Source organism: Taudactylus pleione, unplaced genomic scaffold, assembly GCF_031769625.1.
Source record: "Taudactylus pleione unplaced genomic scaffold, aTauple2 ptg000726l, whole genome shotgun sequence".
In the NCBI taxonomy this organism is placed as follows: domain Eukaryota; kingdom Metazoa; phylum Chordata; class Amphibia; order Anura; family Myobatrachidae; genus Taudactylus; species Taudactylus pleione.
In genome coordinates, this window is record NW_028285128.1 from 9,702,370 (window position 1) to 9,727,816 (window position 25,447).

Below are 25,447 nucleotides of genomic sequence, written 5' to 3' on the forward strand. Positions count from 1 at the left end.
TTTTTTTCGCCACTGCGCATGCATCAAAGTCGCACTGTGCACGTGCGGCTATGCTGTAGCAACGGTCGTGGACAGGATTTAAGTTTAATTGATGCGTAATAGTGAATATGGTTGTTACATTTTAAAAAATTGGTTTATAACATGGGTGCAAGTGAGACGTAAGTGTCTGTGACGTGTGCCTGGCGTAAATCAGGCGCATAGGCTCCTGTCCCCGACCCGCACTTAAAATAGTCATTGGCGTCGCTTTGTATGTAGTTGCAATTTGTGATTTTTTTTTTTGTGTAAGTAATTTGCGTTTGCGATCGAATTAGAGTCTAACGCTGTTTTTTTGTGAAGTAGAACCTCTTAAACTATGATCCTGGATATGTTCAGACGATTACATATTTCTCCATTCCAGGACCAGCTCTAGTGTAAGATCCGGAGATCTGTCGCCCATGTAAATAGCAGAATGAGTAGGAGAACTTGTGGCACCGCTGTCTTTATGCTGCAGCGCATGTAACGCACAGGAGCTACTCCAATGACATTATCCGAGATGAAACTATGCTGAATGTGACAATGGCTACAGAAGTCTCGTTCCAGGACATTCATCCACCAATGGATAATCACTTGACGGGGTACAAGCAGAGAGATCTGTCCCAGACTTGTTTCTTCAAGGTGGCCTGCAGGACGATTGGGCCTCCAAAGTCAAGGACATGACGCATCATTGCTCCCCCCATGGAAAAACTGCAATCTGGGTCAATAGAGGTTTCAGAACCATCGCTTGTGGCTTCTAGCAGCATCATTAAGTCGGGATCTGAAAGGATGGCTGAGATCAGAGAGACTAGTAACTCCAGTCAGAGTATTTCAGACTGGTTACTGGAAAGACAGAAGTTCAGGACCCAGTTGGACAGTATGGGGGACATAGACAAATGGCTGCGTGGAAAACCGGACCTGACAGACCTAGAAACCAAGGTACAGGATAGGATGGATGAGAGAAGTCTCAAAAGCCGAATGTCCCTAGAAACCACTGAAGAAACGGTGGGTTCAGCACTTAGGACTAAAGTTGCTGAAAATTGTGATTTCTATCGACAGCCAAAGGGCAAACTTATCCTTCAGCACCGGTGCAGCTTAAGGTGGGACATAACCAGAAATGTGAAACACTTATCCTTATACTCTCAGCAACTGCCCATTCAAACCTTTATAGGGTATTTTATACTGACTTATATGAATCTTCTCCACCACTCAGTGGGAGCTGCCATGTTGGCTTTCCTAAGTGTGTTTTGAGAGCTAAGACCATGTTATTGTTACAGAACAGTGGCAAACGCAGGATTTCCAGAGGGGGGTTTCTAAAGTCTTAATTTGAGAGCGAGTGTGGCCTGTCAATGAAGAGGGCAGAATTGGTACTTAACCAGCTTTAATAAGCGTCATACAAAGTGTATTGTGTGTAATAATTCCAGCATATACAGGACCAGTGTTCACAGTAAACCATTAGATGCGTCAGTAGGCCATGCTGAGTGAGCTGAACGTATTTATTTTAGATGTGAGCACCATTCCAGACTATTGGAGCAAGTCCAGGAGACCGAAGGAGCAGCAGAAGAAGCTAGCACTTCCCTGGACAGATATGTACATATTGGGCTCTATAGCAGTGCATGTTTTCCAGATCTTCTAGTTGGTGCACAGGTTATTTATTACTGGCTGATACATGTTAAAAGATCCACAGGTGGTGCTAATTATTTCATTTGTGATACTGAGAAGAACATGCAGCTCAAGTAACAATCTGTTATATTACTATTTCTATTGTGGTCATGGTGTGGGCTGGGGAGGGGGGTTTCCAGGCAGATGGAAACCCCCCCCTGTGTTTGCCTATGCAGAAGGACAATATTCTTATTTATTAATAGGAGGTGTAAACAGGTAGAAGATGGTAAAACATATGTTTATTTATTGACCCAAATCAGTCATTAAAAATGTGGGGCATACTTTCAATATGGTAAAGGGCAGTAAGCAACTTCTGAATACATTTCTGAACAACACTATATCTGTGTCTGTGCATTAGAGTTCCATTTTAAACTGCTTCATCTTCTCCTGGCATCATTGTTGTTAAATTGGGGTCTATGTACTAAGCCTCAGATGGAGATAAAGTACCAACTTATTAGCTCCTATACTTCATAATATTAGCACCACTTTGGGTCATATATTCATGTGTTTCTAAATTGAACGCTAACTCACCTGGTGGCACCCCAGCATCCTCCAGTATGACAATACAAGGATTAGCATTCCCTCCAGAAATTATTTTTGGCACCCCCCTCATACTCACACACACACCTAGAAGGGGCAGCATTTCAGTTTACTGATTAAATCTCTGCTTAAATAATTAAGAGTTTTCAGGGAACTTGCGCTGGCTGGACTAAGAATGCATCTGCTCTGGTTTGAAACATCTTTTCACTATTCCTAGATACTTGTGATATCTGATATACCTCAACTAGATGATCCCTGTTACCAGATAACTATAGTATTGTGCTTCAAGGCATATAAAACTGAGGCAGGCGGTCGCAGCATTATGAGGAGCTCGCAGTCCCGTGTGATCACACCCACCATCCAGCAGCCTAACCCGGAAGCCCTGGCTATCCTGGAAGGTTACCTGAATCAGCGCCGGCTGCACCTGTTAGACCTCTATAACCAGACAGACAAGAGCAAGAGGAAGCAAATCTCCAGCCACGACCTGAAGACTGTGAGAAAAGAGGTGAAGATTTAAGAATGGTGGTTGGGTTGTTTGGTGAAAGGATAACTCTTTCCTAAGTTCTCATTTTTTCTTATTTATTACTTGTAGATAAATACATACTATACTAGTGCATCCAGTGGTTCTGGCCCTCATGTAATAGGCTCCTCAGTTCCTGCATTCAACCTTGGATAGTTGAGATGTTTATTGAACTGACCGCTGGACTGTAACGCAAGCCCTGCTCTTTCCTAGGCTAATATTCCCATCAGTGACTTGCAGTTTGATGACCTGGTGATCTCACTCAGCAATAAGCAGCCAAATCAAATCAACTACAAGGAGCTGTCAGTGGGACGTTATTCCTGGAGGAAGAAGAACATGGAAGACCATAAGAATGGTGAAACTGTCAGCCCAGGTAGACTAACACGGTCATCTCCTACACACCCTCACCTCAGGGATCCTTCCTGTGCAGAATAGTTGCCCATGGTCTTATTACTGACCAAATATTGTTTTTCTAGCTAACAAATGAGAGACAAAGCTGAGAGTATGATGAGTGTGGTAGTTACGTCATACATCCAGCAGGTGGACTCATCACGGCTGTTCGTTTTTGGGTGGTGTTACATAAGAAGTCTCCAATGAAATGAGTGGATAGTGATAAAATGGTAGAAGACATGGTGTGACCATACTTACACTGTCCATGGCACGGACCGTTATGCCTGGTGGTAACATCATCCTTTGTGGGTACAGAGAACAGATTGCTCCTTCTCGACAAAAAAGCATAAGTACTGTTTTTGTTTGGGTGTAATGTCAGCTGCGATGCTGCATGTCTTGTGTCTCCGTTGGCCATTATCATGTTAAACATAAGTTTCCTCTGTCCTTGCAGCCGCAGTGAGGTATTTCCAGCCTCCCAGCGACCACAACACTGAGGGAGGCAATTACCAGCCTGTGGTGACCCACTCTGGGATGCTGGATGGCCTAGGAAGCGTTAGGAATGGAATCTCGGCCAGTCCACAGTGTGCAAAGTGGGGGGAGTGGGTCACAGTTTCTGCAGGTGCCCCCGATCAGTTTGGAGGAAAGAAGACCCCTCAGCTATGAGGACATGGACAACATTGGGAAGAACTACAGAGAGAGGAAGCGCAGAGTAAAGGTGAGGACACCAAAGATGGAAATACGTAGGCATGGCCACCACTTCCGTTGTAACTGAACTACAAGACTCAGCATCCTTTGCCAGAGAGTTATACTTTGTACAGGAGTAGCCGTCACTTACCCCTACCCTCTACCGGGTGCAGGAGATGCGTCTGAAATTGACTTCTACTGTGCATTCACACAACTCATAATAAAATGCAACACAGCAAGCCAATGACACACCCCCAAAACACACGTCCATATTGTTGCCACCCATTTAATATCCATACACAAAATGGCGTAACACTCTGAATAGTGCGTATATTCGCATAGATGCATGTACAGCCCGTAACGCATGCGCAGTCTGTGAAAAATCACTAGATGCGGCCGCCTACGAATCTATGCGCGATTCAGGATCAGGCCCTTAGTGTCAGGCTTATGGAATCTGGCGACAGCACGGTATAAGCATTCGGTATTCACACTGTCTTCCATTCCTCCTCAGAGTAACACTCGGCTTTTGGACTGGTTAGAGCAGTGCCATTTGGTGTGCACCGGCAATGCTGCCGTGGATGCCCATTCCCTGCCTTCTACACTGGGAGGGGAGACAGCAGAGCTGGTGGAACAGTTCCGGAGACTACAGCAGTATTACAAGATCCTGAGGCTGTGCCAAGATCCTGAGGCTGTGCCAGGCCTATGAGGTTCCTCTCACTGAGAAGCTGCTGGAACGAGATGAGGAATCACTTTTATTATCTGTGCTCTAGAGACGTTCATCTTGAATTGGGGATATTCCTGGAGCCAGCGTCCGATTCCGCTTTAGACAGGGAAGGGTGAGAGGTGGCTAAATAGGGGATGATCTGATTGGAGATGAGGGGAGGATGAAATGTATATAGTAGGGACACTATATCCTGTAACATAACTGGGAAAGCTATATAATGTACTACGTAAATATTGGAGGGAATCACTTTTTCCATTTTAGTCAATCAAATACTAAAATATTATAGTATCCATGCAAACATACCTAGCACTCAATGTACTGAAATAATTAAATTGAGACAAAAAATAACTTTACAAGTCCATTTAACTATGATTTAAAGCCAGACTTTTCATATTTGCAAATTAATTTGAAAGTGCACCAGTATACATGGTCATCTGTATGTTATAGGGTAACACTGTAATCCAGTCACCACCCATTACATAACAGCGTGTGTTATCGTGAGCAAATAAGTTACTTTTACAAACTCCAATAGATCCCAGCAGCCCTCATTGCAGTCACAGGAACACAAGTATGATCCCAGTTAGTGGACATAGGAATGTTTTTAGATCAGATTTTCAGAAGTAGAAACTCTTCTGTATCTACTTATCAGACCTCACTGGAGGTGAGCATGGAATTCTACTAATCAGACCTCACTAGAGGTGACTGTGGAATCATACTAATTAGACCTCACTGGAGATGAGCGTGGATCCATACTAATCAGACCTCACTGGAGTTGAGCATGGATCCATACTAATCAGACCTCTCTGGAGGTGAGCGTGGAACCATACTAATCAGACCTCACTGGAGGTGAGCGTGGAACCATAAGATTGTGTCTGCATGGTAAGATGTAGGTTAACACAGCCTGTAAATCTCTCCATATTATCTGTGCCTCTATAAACAGCATTATTATATCCCAGGGACAAACTGATCACCTGCGGACCAGGGCAGCAGCTGCCGCTTCGCCAGCCTGGAACAGTAACCATGTCCAAGGATAAATTTAAGAGGAAGAGCGGAGCATCAGGGAGTGATGCCCAGGAGAGTGGGACAGTGCCACTTCGACAGCCATGAATAGCAATGAGGCCCAAAGGATAGGTCCATGAGGAAGAGCAGCGTATCAGCGAATGATCCCCAGGGGACAGGGAAGGTGCACACGGAGAGATCTCCCGGGAGCAGGTGAGTTGCCGTACTGTGTCTGGTCATGTGATACTCAGGATGCTGGCACTATGCTCTTTGGCAAAGGGAACACATACACATAATGTATAAATGACGCAACAATCTATACCTCTTCCCACTATGGTATCTTGTAAATAGACAATTGTGAGTGCCATAGTAAGATTTTGTAAGGGGCCCCATGGGCAAACCAAGGGTGAAATGCCCCCACAAATATACGTCACGCTAAGATTTGACATGACCAGATGACTCTCATGCATCTGAGGGCCACAGAGCACCTCCACCCCCTGCTATTATATAGAGACAAATACCCTCGGTGAAATATATTCAGAAACATTTCTGTATAAGTACATGTCTTAAGCACAGCACAGGAGTATGGCAATGTTCCAATTAAAGTTTCAACTACAGTATGACATTTGGGGAACATGTCCTGCCAGCGCAAGAGTCCCACCCTAACTTTCCAGAAATCAAAATCCCACCTAAGAAGTCTACAGTGAGTGGAGATAGCCCTGTTGTCCCATAAGGGATGAACCAATACTTGATCCAAGTCATTAGTGTGGAAGGGGAACCTTAGCTGGAGCCGGCTCCGTCGTGCACATGCGCGAGACCCGTATAGCGACGGGCAAACCGTCGCTCCGGGTCTCGTACCAAAGGGGGCATGCTGTCGATATTGAATGACAGCACGCCCCCTTTGGTGGGTGGGTTGGGGGAGTGGCTGCCCAAACTGAGGCGTTCCCATGTGAACGCCTCCGTTTGGGGGTGGCCCCACTGACATTACGAGTGATGTCAATGGGAGAGATTTCGGCTCTGTGAGAGCCGAAATCTCTCTGGGGCTTGCGGCAACGAGACCCTACCACAAGGGTCTCGTCGCAAGCCCGATGGTCGCGATGGTCTTGACCATCGCGACCATCTTCCTGGCAGCTCGCTATAACTGTGGGTGGACACCCACAGCTATGCGACTGGCCAGGAGGCCGCTCTAAAAAACAAGAAGGCCAGCCCTGATTCAGAGTGAGCGCTCTGTCAGAGCGTCCGGCTCTGAATCAGGGCCACTGTTCTTTCACTTGCATTTCTGCAAATCTCTTGCACTTTCTCTTGTATTCATATTTTTGTCCCTCTAATTTACCTATCAACACCATGACAAGGTTTTCTGCAACTCCCTCCTTCACTCAGTCTCTACCTAATCCTTTGCTCTGCCACCTGCTTCCACCTTTATCCTTTCCCCCTTTTCTCCTCCACCTCCCCTTCCCCTTTCCCCCCCTCCTCTGTCTGCCTACTTTACCCTCCTCTCCCATTACTCCACTTTCATCCTGTTCTACCCCCTCTGTCCTACTACCCCATCGCTAATCCCTCCTCCTACACTCCTCTAACTATCACTTCACCCCACTGCCATCCACATCTCCCTCCCTGCCCACCTCCTAAAGGTTCCCTTTCTAGCTTAGGTGCCCACACCATCGCTACACTCTATTTATATCGGTCCCCCAAATTAATATCACCTCCATGCTACAGTACCCCTGATAATCTTATTCACATCTCCCCCATCCTGTGCCCTCTGGAATGCCAGGTCAGTCTGTAATAAACTGGTCACCACCCATGACCTTTTCATCTCCAACTCCCTACATCTCCTAGCCATTACTGAAACCTGGATTTCACCCTCTGGCACCACTTCTCCTGGTGCTCTCTCTTTTGGGCCCTCACCTTCTCCCACACCCTCCGGCCTGGGGGTCGCCAGGGTGGTAGTTTTGGGGTCCTTGTATCCGCCAGTTATTCCTACTAGCTAATACCCTCTGAACCATCCCTTACATTCCTAACATTTGTGGTTCATGCTATACACCTCTTCCAACCAGTACACCTTAGAGTATCTAACATTTACCGTCCCCCTGGCCCTCCCACCAAATTCTTTAATAACTTTGCTTCTTGGCTCCCTCACTTTCTCTCCTCAGATCTTCCCTCCATTATCCTAGGTGATTTTAATATTCCAATTGACATTCCCAAAGAATCCTCTGCTTCTAAACTCCTTATCCTCATCACTTCATGTGGTCTCTCTCAATGGACCTCTTCTCCCTCCCATGTGAGTGGGCACTAACTTGATCTGGTCTTTACTCACTATTGTGATATTTCTGATTACTCCAATTCCCCATTCCCCCTCTCTAACCATCACCTTCTCTCTTTTAACTTATCCCTCTCTCCTTCCCTTCCTCTACCTCCTAAGGCTACCATTACTAAGCGCAACATTGAGGCTATTGACACTGTTGCTTTTTCCTCCCTGCTGGACTCTCTTCTTTCTCTCATCCTTTATCTCTCCTGTCTTGAACAAGCTACTTCCCTGTACAATGCCTCCCTTACTTCTGCTCTTGACTCTGTTGCTCCGGCAATGAATACTCACCCTCGCAGATCCACACCACAACCTTGGCATTCCAAATGCACCAGATACCTGCAAAAGTGTTCACGAATTGCTGAGCATCAGTGGAAGAAATCATGCTCTAAGGCAGACTTCCTCCATTTCATAGTTAATCTCTCATCCTTCACTGCTGCCCTGTCCCTCTCCAAACAATCATATTTCAAGAACCTCATCTCCGCCCAGTCCTCAAACCCCCAGCGTCTTTTTGCCACTTTCAAATCCCTCTTCTGCCCTTCCCCTCCTCGCTCTCTGCCCTTGACTTTGCCACCTACTTTATATCTAAAATTTACTCCATACGTGAGGACATCATATCCCATCAGTCCCTCAGCACTCCTGCCCCTCCTTTCCCTGACCACCCCTCCCCATGTCTCACCAACTCTGACATCCTTCTCCCATTTCTGGAGAGGAAGTCATGGCCCTCTTCTGGTCCTCCCCTCCTTCCACCTCTCCCCTTGACCCTATCCTTCTGCCTGTTCCCATCTTGCCCACCTCCTCAATCTCTTCTGGCACTGTCCCTTCTGCATTCAAACATGCCCTTGTCTCCCCTATTCTTAAAAAATCTACCCTTGATCCTAACATACTCTCCAACTACCAACCCATCTCTCTCCTCCCTTATGCTTCCAAACTCCTTGACCATATTGTTTACAACTGCCTTATCACTGTTCTTTTCTCCCACTCCCTCCTTGACTCATTTCTATCTGGCTTCCATTCTCTCCACTCCACTAAAACTGCCCTCACGAAAGTATGCAATGATCTCCTTGCTGCCAAATCCAAGGGCCACTACTCTCTGCTCATACTCCTTGACCTCTCTGCTGCATTTGACACTGTAGATCACCCTCTCCTCCTGAAAATCCTTCACTGTCTTGATCTACGTGGCACTACCCTTTCCTGGCTGTCCTCCTACCTCTCTGATCATTCCTTCTCTGTCTCCTCTCATGACTTCTTCCCCCCCCCCCCACTTCCACTAACAGTAGGCATTCCCCAAGGTTCTGTTCTTGAACCTCTCCTATTCACCCTATATATGTCCTCTTTAGGTGAACTCATCAACTCTTTTGACCTTCAATATCATCTCTATGCTGATGATACTCATATCTACTTTCCACCTGACCTCTCCCCCTCTCTCCTCACCCGTTTCTCCAACTGTCTGTCTGCTATCTCTTCCTGGATGTCCCAGCACTTTCTTAAACTTAACATAACATGTCTGACTGAGCTGATCACTTCCCACAATTTCATTATCTATTGATGGCACAACTATCTCCTTTAGCCCCAAAGTGCGCTGTCTTGGAGTTATTCTAGACTCCTCCCTCTCCTTTAAAGCACACATTCAGCACTTCTTGCAGTCCTGTCGTTTCCATCTCAAATATATTTCCAGGATTATAACTGTCCTCATCATAGATACTACTAATACCCTCATCCACTCTCTGGTCATCTCCAGATTGGACTACTGTAACCTTCTCCTAGCTGGCCTCCCAGACTCCCACCTCTCTCCAATACAATCAGTCCTCAATGCTAGTGCTCGGCTCATCTTCCTATCCAAACATTCTACATCTGCTTCTCTCTTCTTCAAGCCCTACACATGCTCCCCTTCCCCTTCATATGCCAAATCAAGGTTCTTACACCCGCCTACAAAGCCCTCTCCCACTTACATCTCTAACCTCATCTCCCTTCACACTCCTGCCTGTCCACTTCACTCAACAAATGCATGCTGCCTCTCTTGCCAACTGATTACTTCCTCCCACTCCTGCCTCCAAGATTTTGCCCGTGCTGCTCCCTACTTTTGGAACTCTCTCCCTCTCTCTATCATACTCTACACCTCTCTACAAATCTTCAAATGGGCTCTCAAGACTCACTACTACTACTACATCAAGGCCTTCCAGCTCTCATCCTAACCCACTTCATGCTCTTTCCTCCCTATCTTCCCCTTCTGTGTCACGCCTGTCTGTCTGCTCCACCCCTTTAGAATGTAAGCTCTCACGTACAGAGACCTCTTCCCTCATGTGCTTCTCCTTACACTTTCTTCTGCTCCTTACTCCCCACAAGAGCACCTAACCCTTGACTACTAACTCTCTGCTACTTAATGTGAGTGTTTCGCTATTGCAGAAATGTATATAAACCATGTCTCATCCTGCACTGTAATGTACTGTAAGCTACTCGTTTCTTGTTCACGTATTAGTTTATGTACTCTGTAAGGTGCTGCAGAACACTTGTGGCACCACATAAATAAAGGATAATAAAAATAATAAATACATCTCTCAATGAGGCCCATAGTCACATTTCTTTTATCAAAATAAGTTGTTATCATTTTAATACCATTCACAATGACCGTATTCAGTAGATAATAGATCCGACCCACCCGAACTTAGGGGATCCGGATCAGATCCGAGTCGGCTCAGGTTTTTCCGCCTGACTTGGATCTGAAAATGAGGCAAAACGTCATCATCCCGCTGTCGGATTATCGTGGGTTTTCAATTCTATAAAGGTCCCATGATCGCCGCCATATTTCATTCTGGCTGTGGAGAGTGAAGAGGGAGGGAGCTGGGAGCTGTGCTGCACTGCTGTGTGGCTGCTGTTGTGCATTGTGACATGTGACTACTACTAGGTTGTGCTGGGAGCTGTGCTGCATAATTGAGGTTGTCCTGTCCATAGGGGCTGGCTGGTTATTGCTGGCTGTTGTCCTGTCCATAGGGGCTGGCTGGCTGTAGTCCACAGGGACTGGCTGGCTGTTGTCCATAGGGGCTGGCTGTTTTGAGGTTGTCCTGTCCATAGGGGCGTTGGCTGGCTGTTATCTGTCACGACTGAAACTGGAGAAGAGGACGTGGTGGGCCTCAGTTGGGGAAAGAAACGGAGATGAGGGGCCTGGATGTACGTTCTCCTCATCCACAGGTCTTGAGTGTTGGCGAGACCTGGGCAAAGGTGCGGAGTCTAACCCACAGGATGGTTTTCGCCAGTGACCCCCCCAATTGGGATATGGGCTTAGCTGCACCCCGTGAGCAGGTCGCGGTCCTTTGACCAGGTACCCAAGCCCTGCAGGGATAGAGACACTACACCCGTGGCCCAGCGAAGATATGCCTGTTAGGCACAACACAGTCCCTGAAAAATACTGTATAGACAACAACTTGACACGAGGATCAAATACGTCAGTAAGGCTTTTAAGGTGGGAAGCGACTCACGGTTACTTGAGACGTCACCAGAGATAGAAGGCACACGGGTAGAGGTGGTAAATGTTGTAGCACGGATGTCCACGGGAGACGTGAGGCACACAGGTGGGGATGATCACGCTGCTGCATGGGTATTCACCAGCGATGTTAAGGCACACAGGTAAAGGTGGTATCACTGCTGCACGGGTATTCACCAGAGATGTAAAGGCACACAGGAAAAGGTGGTATCACTGCTGCACGGGTATTCACCGGAGATGTTAAGGCACACAGGTAAAGGTGGTATCACTGCTGCATGGGTATTCACCAGAGACGTAAAGGCACACAGGAAAAGGTGGTATCACTGCTGCACGGGTATTCACCGGAGATGTTAAGGCACACAGGTAAGGTAGTAACACTGCTGCTGTACGATGAATAGGAACCTGGACCGGGAACTCACTAAGGCACGCTAGGAGACAACCGTTGTTCAGGCAATTTCCCATAGCCTGTGGGACAGTTTTATACCCAGGGGAACCCTTAGACAGGTGCACAGCATCAGCTGGAAATGAACCAATCAGGAGGGAGGATCCAGTCACATGGGCCGACTGTCAAGGCGGCGCCCATGTCCGGGTTAGAGATGCCGACACCAGCCCTCCAGGAAGCCACAGCAAGCGGGGAGAATCCTCAGCTTCTCCCCCGCCGTCGCGCAGGCCGACCGACCACCCAGGAAGAAAGGGGAAGCCGGCGGTGTGGTAAGCGGGCGCTGATCCCCGGCTGAGCCCTGACATTATCCATAGGGGCTGGCTGGCTGTTGCTGGCTGTTGTCCTGTCCATAGGGGCTGGATGGCTGTAGTCCATAGGGGCTGGCTGTTTTGAGGTTGTCCTATCCATAGGGGCTGGCTGGCTGTTATCCATAGAGGCTAGCTGTTGCTGGCTGTTGTCCTGTTTGTAGGGGCTGGCTGGCTGTTTTGAGGTTGTCTTGGCCATAGGGGCTGGCTGGCTGTAGTCCATAGGGGCTAGCTGTTGTCCTGTCCATAGGGGCTGGTTAGCTTTTTTTTGCTGTTTTGTCCAGGGGATGCTCTGTCTATCAGGGGTGCTCTTCTTCACCCCCAGTGTTAAAAAACTAAAAAAATTTGTGTGTGCATGCTAGTCACACCAGTGAAAAAATAAAGACAATTTTTTGTGTGTGCGTAATTGCATATTAGTCACACCACCAGTATGAAAATAAAAACATTTTTTTGGTGTGTGCGTGTTAGCCTGCCACACCACCAGTGAAAAAAAAAAAAAAAAATTTGTGTGTACACCAGCGTGAATATAAAAACATTTTTTTGGTGTGTGCGTGTTAGCCGTTTCTTTTATCAAAATGTTTTTATCATTTTAATAACATTCACAATGACCGTATTCAGTAGAGATGAGCTGGGTCGGATCATTTATTTATATGGCGCCACAAGTGTTGTGCAGCGCCTTATAAAGTTGCCATTTTCAACAGTTTTTTGTTGAAAATTTTGCAGGGTTTTTTTGCGAAAAAGTCAGTTTTCGCCTACAGCGAATAAAACCCCTCAGTTTTCGCAGTTAATTGAATATGACCCATAGCCTGTGAAGTGACAGTTGGGAGCTCACATTTTTATATTTAGTTCCTAACAGTCAGTTTACAGTCTGCGTTGAAAAATGACAGGAGCCGATTGGTTGTACTTTATTACTCTCCACTTTATCACTCTCCAAGGCGTAGTGCATCTCCCCCCTGGTGAGAAGCAATAGTCAGGATAAAGCAAAGGAATAAGATCAATGTATTAGGCAAACATATTGTAAGACTAGGACTACACATTAGCAAGGGAGAAGGCAAAGGAGACATAACAAATACTAAACACTGGTGCTGAGTCTCAATAATTAAGTGACTCAATGCAAGTAATACAAGTACTTAGGGAGTTTAAATCAAGAGAGTGCCACATCTGCACAACAGACATATTATATTTACAGGATTTTATCATTGAAAGTATAATGTTTATTCTCAATCAAATATATTTTACATTGTATGAGAAATTTTATCTACAGATTCAAGGAACAGCCATGGGGACCAGGTTTACACCAAAATATTTGAGCCTCATATTTGTTGGTTCATTGACTATATTACTAGAACAATAAAAAAAAATGTTTTATATCTATAATTAGTCAGGAGAGAGTGTTGTTTCTGCATTAAGAGACAGTGGTGTGTCTGTATTTGGAAAGTGAGACTCAGTAAACATTTTGAGGAAGTAGACCAAACTAATTGGAAAAAAAAATATGTAAAAAAATTACATCAAAGTTCTGATCACTATGTTGATATAAGAAATATATAATTTGATATATGTGGAAAAAAAAATTGATTCACTTCTTGAGATTGATAACAAGGAGGCTTCAATACTATAGCATAGACATTTAATAAACTTGCAATAGTAATATAACATTAAAAAACACAAATATTCTTTATACTCAATAATAAAAATACTTATATTAGCGAGCATCAATACTTATATTACCCAGCATTGTTATAATACTATTTCAAATAAAGTTGCAGATCATGCTAAAGTTGAAGTATTAATAAAATAGTGAGCAGCACTTACAATAAGTTGTGGGTGATTAAGATACTGAGTTAGTCAGACGGGCAGCCCACAATCCTATTAAAGCAAAACAATCTTCCAAATGAAATAGTGAAAATGTTTTAAGCTTGTTTGTGTGGAATTATAGGCCAAAATTCTCAATGCCATAATTAATTTAATAGCCACAGAAATACGGTACCATAAAAAATCTAAAAATATATTTAAAATATATTACCCAGAGTTTCTGCAGTGTGAATAGAAAACTGCAGTGTCTTAATGTGCCAAAGAACGCAGGATGTTGTGATGATGGGACTCATTCTCTGCAGTTTTGATGTATGTGCAGAGGATAAGTCCGACTCATTGTGTAAGTTAAGAAAAATACTTACTGAGGAGGCTGCAGAATGGTGACATTGTTGCACCAACGCACGTCACATCAATGAGCATAATGGATGCTCTACTAGGCTACAGGAAATAAAAATTCTATAATGCAGGGGATGGGGTGATTAGGGCTGGAGGTTTCATATCTCCCCCATACAAAGCTAGGGAATCCCCTATTTCAAAGTAGATTCCCCATATACGCTAATGTCTGGTGATCAGTGTACAAAATGTAATTTTAATGTAAGAGTATTTGAGTTGTTTTTAATGTCTGTATTAAACTGGTGATTTACTACACAATGAATGGCCTTGGGCCATGTTTCTTGGGTGCATTTGGTGGGAAGGGTCTCCTTTTAGGACCTGACATCTCATATTTTGAATTGTGGAGAACAAGAGGGATGCATAAATTGGAGTCCAAAGATTGCCCTTTGGAGTGGGGAATAGGATCAACCAACCAGATAATCTATAGAATTTTTGATTTACGCACAATAGCTATTTGTTATGTGCCATGTGATTGAGCTTTAACCACTTAACTAGCGTGGTCGCATGTGATGCGACTGGAGCCAGAAGTGCTTCATCTGGCATGGTCACATCACATGCGAGCATGCCAACAGCCACTCTATACCCCGGGCTTCTGCAAAGGAGATCCGTTCTGCACAGCTGCAGAACAGATCTCCTCTGACTCCCCATACCCCCCTGCAGTGATGCAACGATCAGAGACCGCGTCATCACTGGCGCACCAGAATGCCATGCGAACGGTACTCTGGGGTGCATGCGCCTATAGAAAAGGGCTAGGAGGGGAACAAGATGTCGCAAATCATCTGGGTTTCTAGATTTCTATTAGAGATGTGCGCCGACCCTCGTGTTTTGGCTTCGGTTTTGGATCTGGATCTCCCCTGGTTTTGGATCTGAATATGGTTTTGGATTTTTTGCCTTGGTGTTTTGTTTTCGTGTTTTGTTTTTGGATCTGGATTTTTTCTTAAAAAATCATAAAAACAGCTAAAATCACATAAAATGGGCCTGTTTTTGTTCCTACAGTATAATTAACCTCAATAACATTTATTTCCAGTAATTTCCAATCAATTTTGACCACCTCACAATATTATTTGCTTAATCTAGTTAAGGCCAAAAGGTTGCATCCAGCTAGCTGGCTGACTAAGCTAAGTGACACAGTGGGCGGCACTAACATGTGTCAGTTCAGTTTCTAATTTCCAACACAGAAACAGTGTGTTATACAGTGTGGATTGGATACACCAATAGTGCACTTACTGTGACAGCAGTATCGGCAGAGCGGGGTTACTGATGGTGTCCTCAGTACATGGAATGGCAGTGCTGCAGTACTGGCAGTGTCCTCAGTGAAGGGTATCGGTGATGTCAGCAGTGCGGGGGTGCCAGCGGTGTCTATAGTGCAGGTTTGCTGGCTGTGTCGGCAGTGCGGGGGTGCCAGAGGTGTCTTAGTGCAGGTTTGCTGGCTGTGTTGGCAGTGCGGAGGTGGCAGTGGTGTCTTTAGTGCAGGTTTGCTGGCTGTGTCGGCAGTGCGGGGGTGCCAGTGGTATCTTTAGTGCAGGTTTGCTGGCTGTGTCGGCAGTGCAGGGGTGCCAGTGGTGTCTTTAGTGCAGGTTTGCTGGCTGTGTCGACAGTGCAGGGGTGCCGGTGGTGTCTTTAGTGCAGGTTTGCTGGCTGTGTCAGCAGTGTGGGGGTGCCAGTGGTGCCTTAGTGCAGGTTTGCTGGCTGTGTTGGCAGTGCGGGGTGGCAGCGGTGTCTTTAGTGCAGGTTTGCTGGCTGTGTCGGCAGTGCGGGGGTGCCAGCGGTATCCTCATTGCAGGTTTGCTTACTGTGTTGGCAGTGCAGGGGTGTTCTCAATGCAGGGTGTCGGCGGTGTCGGCAGAGCAGGGTTGCCAGCGATGTCCTCAGTGCAGGTTTGCTGACTGTGTCGGCAGTGCAGGGGTGTTCTCAATGCAGGGTGTCAGCGGAGCGGGGGTGCCAGCGATGTCCTCAGTGCTGGTTTGCTGCCTGTGTTGGCAGTGCAGGGGTGCTGGTGGTGTCCTCACTGTGGGAGTGTCGGCAGTCTGGGGGGTCACTGACAGTGTCCTCAGTACGTTGGGCAGCAGTGCAGGAGTGTTGGCAGCGGTGGTGTCGGCAGTTGGGGATGCTGCCAGTGGGGGTTCCGGCAGTGTCAAGAGGTGGGGCATGGCGGGCACCATCTTTTTTCCCTCTCTTGTAGTGTTTTCAATGGGCTTAACGCTGATTGGCTGAGAGCCGAGACAGATGGCTCTCTCAGCCAAACAGCGTTAAGCCCGCTCAAAACAAAACCTCACAGCTCGACAGAGGGGTTGCGAGGTTTTGCCTTGGGTCAGGGATCCGGGGCAGGCAGGGAGATCTGAGTTGCGCTCAGATCACCCTGGATCCCCGAAATTCGGGTGGGTCCGGTTCTCAGGGAACCGGACCCGAAGGGTGGTTTTGGCAAAACCAATCTAGATCCAAAACACGAAGAAAGATCCAGATCCAAAACACAAAACATGAAAAGTGGCCGGTGCACACCCCTACTTTAAACCAAATAAATTGAGCAAATGTGCACAAATAGATCCGACGTAGAAAGGGAGACACATTTTCCTGTTTTACAAATATCCCTTTCCGACTGAAATATTCTGCTGCAGTATGTAGACCTGCAATCTGTGTACAGACATTACAGCAGCTGTTTAGGCAGAAGAGAATGTTTCCAGGGGTGCAGAGAGAGGGGGTTATTAATTACCCAGGCCTGGGCTTGTTGGAGGTCTGGTTCCCCCCATAACACTGCTTAACTGTTTTTGGCAGTAGCCTCTCTCCCCAGCCCAGCTGTAGTGTGCTGGGCTGTGGAGGCTCTTTCACCTGCATGGTGTGTGTGGGGAAGGAATCGTACTGATCGCTCCCACTCCCCTAGATCTGACTGTACCATGCATACTGGTTTTTCAGATATTTGTAGGGGGCGTGACATAACACTGTGCACTTTATTTACTTTGCTGTGTTTTTTTGCATTGGTATAATCTATATTGTGTATGAGGGGCTCAGCAATTCTCATACAAAACGAATATTGAGTTTACACCTACAGAGGTGGCGGTTATTGCATGTAAAAAAAGAGATTTTTTTGGTACACAACTAATGCACTTTATTTCTTTGTTTACTTTTATGGCTGTGAAAAAAAAATTCTGGAGCTTTAAATGAAAGAAACTTAATATTGGAAGAAAACACAGGTGGTCTTTTGGACTCAGTACACTAGATGGCGCTGATGCCTCACAATTGCTGAACAGTCTTTATATTTGGACCTATGTAGTAATAGTCCTCTTCTGGAGACTTTAGGAGCTGCCACTCAGAACTGAGGAGTGTAATTTCTCTGTCATTTTTGGAACAGTAAGTGAGACTTTGTAAATTGTAGTAGAATAAAACCTACTGAATTGAGTGCTGCTCATCCACCCCCCACCAGCCCCCCTCCCCCCCCCCTAGGTTAAGCCGTCATTCGCGAAGTACCATCCTTAGAGGACGGTATCATGTCCATGGGTCTGGGTTTTTCAATTCTTTTATTTTAAGAAGACCAAGAATGCCTGCATGGAACGTAGAGGACAGAACCAAGGGGTTGGTGAATATGTTTTTATTTTTACAGGTCCTTATCAGGATTCTACTCGACAAGACACACAGACCGGCACCAGGGACAATGTAAGTATGTAGTGTGAGTGCAGGTCAGGGCCGGATTATAGGGAGGGCAATAGGGGCGATCGTCCTGGGGCCCCCTCACGTAGGGGGCCCCCACACACTGTCTCCGGCCCCCAGGGCTGGCGCAACCCGCTCTGCAAGTCCTGCACTGCAGGGAGACGCCAGGCTGGAGAGGCTCTCTCCCTGCAGTTCTTGCTTCTGTCAGCTGCCGCTGCATCTGTCACACTGAGACAGGCAGCGGCAGTCTACTGCTGAGCTCTTCATAGATGATGGGGGATAGGGGTGGGGGAGCGCTAGAGGCAGGGGGGCTGATTAACAAACCGATCAGCCTGAACTGAAGGAGGCTAAGCCGCTGGGGTGGATGGCTGAGCTTCTGCTCCTCTCTTCAGCTCTCTCCCTGCCTGAGAGATCTTGACGCTGGGAACAGGCAGGGACAGTCTGCAAAACATTTGCCAGTTTACAAGTGTTTTCAGACACTGTTGATTACACTTGTATAGTGGCAAGTAATTTGTACACTGTCCCTGCTTGTTCCCAACGTGACCCTCTGACCTCCCAGCCAGAGAGGATGTAGAGAAGGGACTGGGAGACAGCACAAGTGCAGGAGCAGCAGCCAGCACAGTAACTATGTTCTACTATGAATGTGTGTGTGTCTATATATATATATATATATATATAAATGTGTGTGTATATATATATATATATATATATATATATGTATATATATATATATATATATATATATGGGGCCCCCACATGTTTGTTGCCCAGGGGCCCCCACAGACCTTAATCCGGCCCTGGTGCAGGTGAGTGTGAGTGAATAGATGAGTAAAATATTAAAGCTTCCGTTGTCTGTGTCCTGTGTTTTTTTTTTATATTTCTCTTGCAGGTGAGCTAAATGTACCAGCGGACCCTGAATGCCCCACATGCTGGTACTTTTGTTTCTCCAAGTATCAGCTTGCAGGGGAGGCTTGCTGGGACCTCTAGTTATCCTCTAAAGGACAATATTATTCTATCAATTTTTACACAATCAACCTGGCACCCATGGCCCAGGCCTGGGGTGCCCTGGAGAGGGGGAACCCCAAGTGAATCCCATCCTTGCCAGGTTCCCCCGTGAAGCAGGTCCCATAGCTGTGGCATTACACCCATGCTAGAAAGAGTCCAGTGCTGGTTGTGGCTACTACAGGGGACCCCTATTCAATTTGTTCCCCATATTTCAACAAGCAGGACCAGCTCACTGAGCCTGATGCTGGTTGATGAAAATACGGGGACCCCTATGTCTTTTCCCCCTGCATTTTTACAACCAGGATCGACTCAGATAAGCCCAGTGCTGGTTGTGCTTTTAGAGGGGAATCCCACAATTTTTTTTTTTTTTTTTGTACACGTTTATAGGTATTTTCACACGAGCATGCACGGATCTCACCTGCCTACTTCTGTGTAACTCGCACCTGCTGAGGCTATACTCACTTGCCTGAAGCAGGTCTGTTTCTTTGAGAGTTTTAAGTAATATTGTGCAAGTTAAAAACTGGCACTCTATTAAATGGGCGAGTTGTATACTTTCCATGGGAAAACATCTGGATGTGAGTTTCGGCAGTGTGAGTTGCAGGAGTGTGAAAACATGCAAATTTGCATGTTCTCACACCCTATTAAATAGGGTGAGTTCTAAAAATGTATAGCGATATACTCGCTCATTTACAAAACTCAGACCATATTACATTTGGGCCTCTAGTTTCTGTTCCTTTCACCGCAGGGAGGGGCCAGGGGTCAGTCTTTTCCAAAATCCAAATTTTTCCTCCAAGGGCTCTAGGTCCCGATGTGAGCATCCTTTTTCCACCAGATGACCTGCAGCCAAGTCCGCAGACAAGTCTGCCACATCATGGGGCGGGCCTCCACCTGGGGAACCTCAGCATGGGAGGCAGGCTTCCGCTATTTCCTGCATTTGGAGGGAGACCACAACAGTCGCCTGGGCCAGAGGTGTAATTTATTAGGGCTATGCTCTGACCTTTCAGAGGCTTCCTCCAGCCAGGTTCTTTTCCATCGGACATCCAGCACATCAACTAAAAGCTTTCTTGGCGGGTCCATTCAGTTCTTTCTGGCTTCCAGGGTCATCATCCTGGTCCCCCCTTTCCAGAGGGGTTTGGGTTTCTACGTCACCTTCTTCCTGGTCCAAAAGCTATTTTCGGACCATCCTCACTCTGAGGTGCTGAACAGGTTCCTTCGGGTACCCAGATTCCACATAGAGTCTCTTCACTCCATTATTCTAGCTATGGAACCAGGGGATTTTTTGGCATATTCCCATCTGAGTCAGTCACCAGTGCTTCCTCAGGTTTGTGGTGAAGGATGATCACTACAAGTTTCAGGTTTCCACATTTCGACCATCCATGGCTTCATGTGTTTTCACAAAGGTCATTGCGGTCATAGCAGTGCACCTTCTTCACAGAGGCCACAGAATCCTACCTTATTTGTATGACCTTCTCCAGGCCAGAGTCATCTGATGTCCTGAGGGACCACATCCGTCTGATGGTGAATCTTCTGCAGTCACTCGGGTGGATAGTCAATTGGAGGAAATCCATTTGGACACCTTCTCAGTAGATGCTACACTTAGGGTCTTTACTGGATTCCAGGGTTCGACAGGTCTTCCATCCTGCAGACAAAATTTTAGCCCAGGAGTCCAGGATTTGCAAATTTCTGAGCCACCAGCCCCACATGGACAGGGACCATCCTGTTCAGATCCCGGACTGGGTCCTACTCACCACCGACGCAGGTCTTTGGGGGTGGGGGATGATGATGTGTTTTCAGACCTTCCAGGCTCGATGGACGACTCATTATAGCAGACTGTCCATCAATGTCCTGGAGTTCCACGCAGTATACAGTGCATTTTGCCAAACACAGTCTCTCCTCCTGGGTCATCTGGTCAACCGATGTAACCTATATAAACCACCAGGGTGGCACTAACAGTTGCAAAGCCATGATGGAGTCAGCTGCATTCTCCACTGAGCAGAGCGGTATTCATCTGCACTGTCAGCAGCCTTCCTCCCCGGAGTCCAGAATTGGGATGCGGACTCCCTAAGCCTCCAGCATTTTCACTTGTGTGAGTAGACTCTACATCAAGACTCTACAAGTCCACCGTTGGGACCTACCAGATATAGATATGATGGCATCTCAACACAATCATCAGTTGCAGTGATGCAGTTCCCACACTAGGAAGCCCGCAGCTCTCCTGGTGGACACTCTGGAGGTACCATGGATGTTTCTGCTAATATACATCTTTTCTCCAATCTCAAAGATCCCGCAGGTCTTTCGCAGGTTAAGGCTGGAGGGAGGCACAGTGATCCTTGAGACTCCAGTGTGGCCACAGCAGGCATGATATGTGGATCTTCTGGGCCTCTCCCTCGACGACCTGCTGCGTCTTCCTCTGTGATGGGATCTTCTGTATCAGGGCCCCTGCTTCCATTCAGATCTGGACTGTCTTGATTTGATGGAGTGGCTCTTACGACATCAGTCATGCAACGAAAGGAGTTTTCCATGCTTAATGCCTAGAAGCCCTCTTCAGCTACTCTTTATCTCTGCATTTGGCAGACATACTTATATTGGTGTTTGGCCACAGGCTTTTAACATTCTGCCTCTCCCGTCTCCCTTCCTTGAAGGTACAGGTTTCAGCCTGGTCTGTTCTCTTCCAGAGGGTAGATTGCGCTCTTTCCAGATGTTCTGACTTTTTTCAGAAAGTTTTCCACATACAGCTGTCATTTGTTCCTCCGGTGGCTCCATTGACCCTATCTTGGTTCATAGGGCTCTCCAGTGGGCTCTGGATATGGTGGGCATGGAATGGCTTGCATGGAAGACTATTTTCTGCTTGCCTACGCATCAGCCCCCAAAAAATGTCTGAGTTGATCACCTCATTACCGTTCTGGTATTCCACTCGGATCCGTCCATTCTGCGGACTCGCTTGGGTTACCTTGCCAGGGTTGTCTTGCTTTCACATAACCAGAAGATCGTGGTCCCACTTTTCAGAATTGCAGGTTCTTCGCAGGAGGAAACCTCTTTGGATGTTATGCAGGCTCTCCGGATTTACATGAACAGGACCAGAGATACCCGCACAATGGGATCTGTTTGTCCTGTATGATTTCACAAGCAGTACTGGCCGCTCCTAAGCAGTCCTTGGCTAGGTGGCTCCATTTGACTATCTGCCAGGCCTACTCTTTGGCGGATCATCCTGCCCCTGCCATGGTGACTGCCCATTCCACCCATGGGAGCCTCTTGGATGGCTCAATGTAGCACTTCTGCAGAACAGTTTTGTAAGGCTGCTCCATGGTCTCCCGCCCAAACTTTTGTTTGCTTCTATGTATGACACCTTTTGCAACTTCAGATGCAGCCTTCATACAAAGCCCAGGAGCATCCCCTCCCATATGTAGACAAGCTTTGGAACGTCCTAGAGTGATCCTTGTGCCCCATAGTGGAGGAAGAAAGGAGATTTTGTATTCTTACCAGTTAAATCCTTTCCTTCGACTCCATAGGGGGCACTGGACGCCCACACTGACGCACCTGGCTGACGGGGTTTAGTTGCTTGAGTATCGGTTCTGTTCACCTTGCCTATGTGTGTGATTCAGAGTGTCAGCCTGTCTTCCTTCTCCTCGTTCCTTGCCAAGGCCTGCTAACTTAACTGGCTACCGGTGGCTGAGGCCGGGGTACAAAGGAAAGGGAGCCTGGGCTGCTGGGAAATAAATGTTAACTATTTGGTGCCCAGACTCTCCTCTCTCCAGGCTATAGCTAGAGTAATCCCTGTGGCCCCTATGGAGTCAAAGAAAAGGATTTAACAGATAAGAACATAAATCTCCTTTTTCTGGATAATGCAATTCCACAAAGCTGCACCTTATATTTAAAAACAAATCCAGAAGTATTCCATACATTTTAATATTACTGCCATGCTTTAGTAGGTAAACACGGACCACTGTGCAAATGTCCAGCAGGAAACATGCTAATACATCTATCACTGACCTTGTTATCTGGGAGATTGATATCAAGGTCAGGACAGAACATTCATATTACAGTGCTCTTTCTAAGACATAAGTATAGCATGGATGTATGGGGTTTTTTTTTTTTTGAAGAACTGAGTAGAGCAAGATTATCTTACTTTAATTAATTACATTTATTACCATACTGAACAATGTGACTTAGAACTGAACAGCTGGAGACAAACATCCTATAAATATTTTTTTTTATGTAAACAGAAGAAACTGCTAGAAAAATTAAATATTTCTGACAAACTTGTATAGAATATTATGGACCCAATTCATTGGGTTTATGTACAACTCCTATGGAGCGAGATCTACACACGTCCATGTTACAAACTATGCATGTACAGATCTCGTACCAGTAGTTTAAGCTAAGTGCCCCCTAAGCTGCTGCCAGATTGCCATGGTACGCACGTTAGGGCATCAGCCCCGTTTTCTTGGAGTATCGGGGCCAGTGCCTGAGTATCCTGATTTAGAGTTATTACGGCTATTTACTTCTTTGCCCAATGCCTTAGGAGTGTTAATTTCCTGACATATGTGTTCAAATCGATAAATATTTTAAATTTATTTTGTTTCTGTGTGGGGGCAAACATCAATTCTTTAGTGAGTATTGATATTTCAGATTGTGATAAATGGTGGGATGACAGGCTGAATATACCTTGTTTTTAGAATCTACCTCGTCTTCTGAACTTTTGCTTCTGAAAAGGAGACATCCATGCCCTCACATCTTCATTCACAGATAAGCTATTTTATTCTGTATGATATAGCTTGTATGCTGTATGTATTGTTCCTGTTATTTAAACGTACATACTATACTATGGAGAAATCTTTTATTGATATATGAGGCTTCTCATAAGTGAAGTATTCTCTTCTGCAAGGAGTACCAAACCTGCAAAGTTAAACTCCTGCAGTTATGCTTGGTACGCATATTATCAAAGGATTTTCAACTATAATATTACACTATCTGTCACGGTCCTGCGGGCCAACCCTCCAGATATGCCAATCTGAGAATCACCACCTGTGACTTTTACAGGTTACCTCAGCACGTGTGGTTAACTAAACTTGGTAACTGCAACCAGCAGAATATAATTCTAAAGCATAAGGTAAGCTTCTGCTCTTACCTGCACACACATTTATCAATACTTGGAAAAATAGGTAACATGAGCCATATGAGGACTTGGGTCATAAAAACACAGATCCAGAATTAGAATTAATGTTTAATTGAAGAATGTTTTCAAAGCTTATGTACAAAAGTTTACAAAGAATATAATAATGTTAAAAAAAAAAAATCACAGTTACTCACACTTTCCAGAAAATAAAATAAAAGATGGGGAAACAAACTATTTGGGTCACAGAGGATTAAATGGTTCTGGGACGATGCCTTCCCAGTGAAGAACTCTGGATCATCTGTATCCTTTGATAGCCTTGTGCAGGATGAACCATTGGGTCAGGGTTGACTCACATATTTATGCCTGCTTTTTCCAGGCACCCCCCTCACCCCCTCCCTGGGGATGATGTTACCCTTTTAAGCTCAAAGTGGATTGTTTAGCTGGCTGAAGCTCAGGGTTTCCTGGCCACCTGAGCAGGGGTTCTTTGATTACACATGCAGCTCTATTTGAAGTTTGGGAACAGGCCTGGGTCAATAAATATGCCCAGTGACTAGGTGAGGAGATTCACACCTCCTTAAACAGAGTATCTCCCTGGTCCATCCATTCCTTTGATCACTGTCTCCAAACAGAACACAGGGCTCTTAATGACTGTTTTAGGAAGACAGACCTTCTTACATCCTCTTCTTACATCATTGTTTATAAACAATGGTTTATATATCAAGACCTAGACAAAGGCTCTTCGGCTCGTACATGGACCTGAGACTGCAGTAGAGTGTCTGCAATGTATATTGAAAGACCAGGGTATTGTGAAACAAGGGCTCCCCAGATTAACATGAACTAGATCTTATGTTGAAGATAATGAATCACCGGTGTCATCTGAACACATAGACAAAAGTATATTGTATACTTTGTATGTTTGTTACTTGTACTTAAAGTGTGTTAATTTGTACTCACTCAATTGGTTATGTGGTATAACCATTCACTTCGATCAGAACAAAACCCACCGTTATGCACTGAAGCTATGTGAATGTAATCCCCTGCTAAAATATTATATAAAGATGAATTTTCTCTTTACTTGGTTTGGAAAGCAAAAGTTATTTAATTGCTCTAATTCCACGGATGTGTATATGGGGATGAGAGTGAGAGACACTGCACGGATCCACACAGTTCTCTGTTCCTGCAGGATGTGTACGACAGGCAGGGAGTGGATCATGAGGCTTATTGTCTCCACGTGGGCCCCCAGGTTCTGGGTTTAGCACCCTACAATGGTGTTTTTCTCGTCCTCCTGGATGTTATCATTTTGTAACCCCTCACCCGGGCGCAAGTCTCTCTTGGTGTTACTGAATGATGCCCCCTCACCCGGGCGCAAGTCTCTCCAGATGTTACTAAAGGATGACCCCTTGTCCGGACACAGGTCT

General features: G+C 45.9%; 1 pseudogene; it reads left to right on the forward strand.

The window, feature by feature from the left end:
* The first annotated feature begins 555 nt into the window (after window positions 1–555).
* LOC148477339 (EF-hand calcium-binding domain-containing protein 12-like) overlaps window positions 556–25,447 on the forward strand; it is a 50,864-nt pseudogene continuing 25,972 nt past the window's right edge.